Source organism: Salvelinus alpinus, chromosome 33, assembly GCF_045679555.1.
Source record: "Salvelinus alpinus chromosome 33, SLU_Salpinus.1, whole genome shotgun sequence".
NCBI lineage: Eukaryota > Metazoa > Chordata > Actinopteri > Salmoniformes > Salmonidae > Salvelinus > Salvelinus alpinus.
The window spans coordinates 14,403,661-14,409,805 of NC_092118.1; positions in this window are offsets into that span (position 1 = coordinate 14,403,661).

Here is a 6,145-nt window from a genome sequence, read left to right on the forward strand (position 1 = left end):
AGTACAGATGTTGTTGTTTAGTTGAGAAGGGTCCGTTAATGGAGTGTGAAAATAATATACATTTTATGATTTGTATTATGACCTTATTTTTGCAACATAAAATGTTAAACATGGCAATATTGTTCTCATGTTCTCAATAAAGGCTTTCAATTTCTTGTTGCATGTCATGATTTAAACTGTTACATTTCACCCCAAGCCCTGTTACAACTGACCCGAGAGGTGGGGTAAATTGTAACATTTCACTCCTTGTATTTGAGACAAAGTCACACCTTGTCTGTTTGATTTAGAGAGATAATACCAATACCAATTTGTAGCAGACAGATGGAGGTCGTTCCTATCACATTTTGAAAGTAGTAACTCAAACAATCTCTGAGAAATTGACAAAAAAATCTAAAAGTGTTACAACCATCTCCGGTCTCCCCTACTTGAGTAGCCCTGCTCTATTGTATCTGCAGTTGATTGCAAATAGGATCATTAGGGTATATGCCTACAACAGGCTGTGGATGAATGGTCACATCATTCATGCTAAATGGGGCTTGCTGAACCTAAATATTGTATCTCATAGTTGAGGTGAAACAAGAAACTAAACGGGGTGATGAAGATTACCACTGATTAACATTATCCTTCATAGAGAAAAGGGAATAAGAAGATCCAGATTTAACTACAAGCAAAAGGAGGCAGTAGATGTGTTAGGACCAGTGAAGGAGTGTCTCTGCAAGCCTAATGTGTCTGTTAGGTAATCTTCTACTGCCCTCTTCTGGTGAGTATGAACTCCTCCTTGATTATTTACTCGCCAACTAGTACAAACTCCCCTAATCATAACAACACAGAATATGAATTGGTAATACATTAAATATACAGGGATGGAAGAACGTAAAATACTTTCTAAGCCGATAAGGCATGTTTTATTGAACAATTGCTAGAGATCAATCCAGAGAGCAAACACAAAACCGTAGTGTCCATTCACATTGCCTTCTTATTTCCAGCACCATCATATCCATCTAAGGCAGTATAATTATAATGAGGACACCCAGAGTGTTTTTCTAATGACACACCCCTTTACCGGCTGTCTCATTATCTCTGGGCCTGATGGGGAGACAGGTTGCTATGCTTGTTACTGTTCTTATTGCTGCTTCAGAATGGTCAGAGCCACCTGTCACCCCGGCAGAGTCTATAAAGACATAGAGAAGGGGCACCAAACCACCACAGGCTGCTCTTACTATTATCACCTCCATGGGCATTGCATGTAAAAGCTCTACAAGGACAGATGAGAGTAGAGGTGAGCCATACTCTTAATAAAGTTATCAAGCATGATTAACACCAGAAATGACTGATCTCATCATTTCTGCTTGACATTTTCTCTGTATCTTTTAGATGGACTTTTTCTGTTCTTCTCAAATGCTTGACTACTTCTTACTTAATACATACAGTACCAGTCAAAAGTTTGCACACACCTACTCATTCAAGGGTTTTTCTTTATTTTTACTATATTCCACATTGTTTAATAATAGTGAAGACATCAAAACTATGAAATAACACATATGGAATCATGTAGTAACCAAAAAAGTGTAAAACAAATCAAAATGTATTTTATATTTGAGATTCTTCAACGTAGTCACCCTTTGCCTTGATGACAGCTTTGCACACTCTTGGCATTATCTCAACCAGCTTCATGAGGTAGTCACCTGAAATGCATTTCAATTAACAGATGTGCCTTGTTAAAAGTTAATTTGTGGAATTTCGTTCCCTCTTAATGCGTTTGAGACAATCATTTGTGTTGTGACAAAGTAGGGGTGGTGTACAGTAGATAGCCCTATTTGGTAAAAGACCAAGTCCATGTTATGGCAAGAACAGCTCAAATAAGCAAAGAGAAATGACAGTCCATCCATTACTTTAAGACATGAAGGTCAGTCAATACGGAAAATTTCAAGGAACTTTGAAAGTTTCTTCAAGTGCAGTCGCAAAACAATCAAGCGCAATGATGAAACTGGCTCTCATGAGGACAACCACAGGAAAGGAAGATTCAGAGTTACCGAAGAAGATAAGTTCCGCAGAAGATAAGTTCATTAGAGTTAACTGCACCTCAGATTGCAGCCCAAATAAATGCTTCACAGAGTTCAAGTAACGGACACATCTCAACATCAACTGTTCAGAGGAGACTGCATGAATCAGGCATTCATGGTCAGATTGCTGCAAAGAAACTATTACTAAAGGACACCAATAATAAGAAGAGACTTGCTTGTGCCAAGAAACACAAGCAAGGGACATTAGACCAGTGGAAATCTGTCCTTTGGTCTGATGAGTCCAAATTTGAGATTTTTTGGTTCCAACCGACGTGTCTTTGTGAGACACAGAGTAGGTGAACGGATGATCTCTGCATGTGTGGTTCCCAACGTGAAGCATGGAGGAGGAGGTGTGATGGTGTGGGGGTGCTTTGCTGGTGACACTGTCTGTGATTTATTTAGAATTGAAGGCACACTTAACCAGCATGGCTACCACAGCATTCTGCAGCGATACACCATCCCATCTGGTTTGCGCTTAGTGGGACTATCATTTGTTGTTCAACAGGACAATGACCAAACACACCTCCAGGCTGTGTTAGGGCTATTTGAACAAGGAGGAGAGTGATGGAGTGCTGCATCAGATGACTTGGCCTGCACAATCACCAGACCTCAACCCAATTGAGATGGTTTGGGATGAGTTGGACCGCAGAGTGAAGGAAAAGCAGCCAACTAGTGCTCAGCATATGTGGGAACTCCTTCAAGACTGTTGGAAAAGCATTCCAGGTGAAGCTGGTTGAGAGAATGCCAAGAGTGTCATCAAGGCAAAGGGTGGCTACTTTGAAGAATCTAAAATATATTTGTTATTTAACACTTTGTTTAGTTACTACATGATTCCATATGTGTTATTTCATCGTTTTGATGTCTTTACTAGTATTATACAATGTAGAAAAGAGTCAAATAAAGAATAATATTTTTTTTTATTATCTGTGACAATAACAGTTTTTTTGTATTGCTTACAAAAAATGGCATATTGGGGTTATACTTTGTACAATGAGAAAGCATTGGAACTCAGCTAGTGCAACGAGAAATGTAGAGTTGGCGTGAGACCATGGATGGCCAGAAGTGGGCAGTAGACTATTTCCCTTTGTTCAGAAGGGAATCCAACCACCTCCTCTCCACCCCCCCTGGTCTGGCTGAGGAATGGGGGGATGGAGTTTGTGTTGTGGGCATGATAAAGGGCATGCGGGGGTGGAGGAATGGGGAATGGGACGGCTCCTGCCAGCTGCTCCACTAACGTGACAGAGACAGGTGCTGCACATTCATCCCTCAGTCAGCCCAGGAACTTCCACAGACACATAGAGACACATTCATGGACATACATTCATTCATCGCACATACCAGGGTTAGCCAACACACCAGCTATCTCCACTCTTGTTATAGGCCTACTGTACCCACTGGGCACAGAAGTCAATTCAACATCTATTCCACTTTGGTTCAAAGTAATTTCATTGAGATTACGTGGAAACAACGTTGATTCAACCAGTGTGCCCAGTATATACTTAAACTTTAACACACTTCAACTTTTACATTAGTTTCAATAGTCTGTTTCACACTTTTGCTACAAATCACCTTATTTCTTCCATAATAATTCCACTGCCCCACACAAGTAGATTTAAACAACCTTTAAACCACAGTGTAACTGTGGATCTTGCCTCCCAGAACCATGCTGGATGGACAGCTTTAGTACATTGGGAAACATGGTGTAATGCAGGGCCGTGCACAGACCTTTCAGGGGGTAGGTGCTCAAACTGAAAAAATGGCATAGGCCTATTTATTTCTGCAACAACACACTCATCACAAATTGTAAGCAAGCTAGTAACAGTGCTTCCTAAAGACATGATTGACATTGGGAAAAGAGGGTGGGCTACCAGCTGATCATTGATGATTGATGTAAATCTTAGCTAGCTCGATTTTTTAACTTTTTTTTTAACTGATTGTGATGCTTTTAAATAATAACTTAATAATTGTACTCAAGATATATGGCTGGCTGGTTAGTGGCTTGTGTGGATATTTTAGTATACACTAGGCCTACCTGTGTTGCTGCTGTCGACTGAGGAAGGGATGGAGTTGGGTCGGAGGGAGGGTCGTTGATGCAGGCGCTCCCCTCTGTCGCTACAACCTGGACTCAGGTGTAAATGTAACATAGTAAATGTAAATCTGTCTGCCTCCATTTTGTATGATATTTTACGTTTTGTATGTTATGTATTAATTTGTGGATGTCCATCATCCATTTCGTATGATATGTTAGGAATTACAATTTGTACAATATGTTACGAATTTGCAATAGGTATGATATGTTATGAATTTCAATTTGTTGTGGCTAACGTTAGCTAGGTAGCTAGGTGGCTAACGCTTACCTTTGGGTTGCTAGACGTTTATATGTCCACCAATCCACCCCCACCAGCCACCCGCCTTTCATTTTTGCTGTAGCCCTTTCTTGCAGTCAAACGACCAAATCTCCCTCTAATGGCCTCATGGGTGGAATGTTATACATTTTTTCATAATGAATAAATATATATATATTTTTTTACGGTTTAGTTATATTTCAGTCTTCTGTGATGCATTTAGAGTGTTATATTGGGATGCAAACTATATTTTTTTATACATTTCAACTCTATATCTGACATGGTACAAGTGTCTTCTTTTTGTTGTTGTTGCCCATGACCATGTCTGTGAGGTGTATACTTTTGTTTACAAGTAGATTTCTTTAAGACTACTAATAAACACTCTGTGTGACCCTGATTTACCCTGCTGCAGTAAATTAAGTAACATTCTGTCTTATATAACCCTACCAAACGTAACATATGATACTAATTTGACTGTCCCAGATTTACATTTACTATGTTACATCTAGTCTATGAGACCAGGCCGGTCATTCTGGTTCTCTCTGCTGAACATATCAGCCAAACAGACCAAATGTTAATATACTGATGATGTACAGTATATTAAGTGTTAATCAAATGTTATACAACGTGTGGGTCTAATCCTGAATGCCGATTGGTTAAAACTGCATTCCAGCCGGTGTCTATTCCACAAGTTACCACCGGCTAAATCTATGACTTAAAATACCTATTTACTCTGTTCCATCTGAGCAATCCACTGTCTCATCAGCCAAGCAGTTTATAAACTTGATCTCCACTATTAAAAGCATCAAGACATTATCTCACATTTCTTTTAGACTAACATTTAGTTTTCAACAGTGGAGATTTATATAAACCTTGCTGTCTGTCTCTCCGACGTTTGCAACATTGTTTCAATATTCAAATTCGATCTCCAGCTGTCCCATGGTAATGAACATGTCGGGAGTCGGGATGAGACAGACAGGCAAGCAGCATTTCTCAGACAGTCTAAATTATGAATCAGCTGGCATAATTTGTATGGATATCTACACAGAAATGTAAATTGAAAAAAGGTCAAACGAAACGAGGCCGAAATCGCGCCTCATTAGCTCATTGTTATGGATGTATCCAAATAAATGCCACTAGAAGACTGCTTAAACAAATGCAATCAAATCCATAGATACAGAACAAAAAGACTGAACGACTGGGTCGTGTCTCTAGCAACCAAACCGATAGAACGAATGACCAGCCGGCTTGGGTAGCAACCCTAGATTTGTGTCGGGACTTGATGAATAAATTCATCAAATTTTTTTTATGAAAATATGTCAATCATTATTTGAATATGTTGGTAACCCATTCTATAAATGTGATAATGCCCTCGAAGCCGGTGTTTGGAGGCCCTTGACGAACAACATATCCTCCAAACACCGGCTGCTCGGGCTTTATTACTTAATTATTCTGCTGTGACAGTACTGTTGATATGTAAACTAGGTAGCTAGCGACGCACACTTGACCAGTGACAGCATCTCAAGCCATGCGTGTTTCAGTACAGTGTAGATTAGGCGCAACCAACGGATGGGGTGTTGCGAACTTGACAACGCCACAACGACTTGTGGGCAATGGGTTCAGAACAACAACGACAAAACTTTATACCAAAAAATTAGACCATCATCCAAAAGGACACTTGGCGAGTGGGAGGACAAGGGGAAATGTGCTGGGCACAGGTTGACTACTATCTGTGCA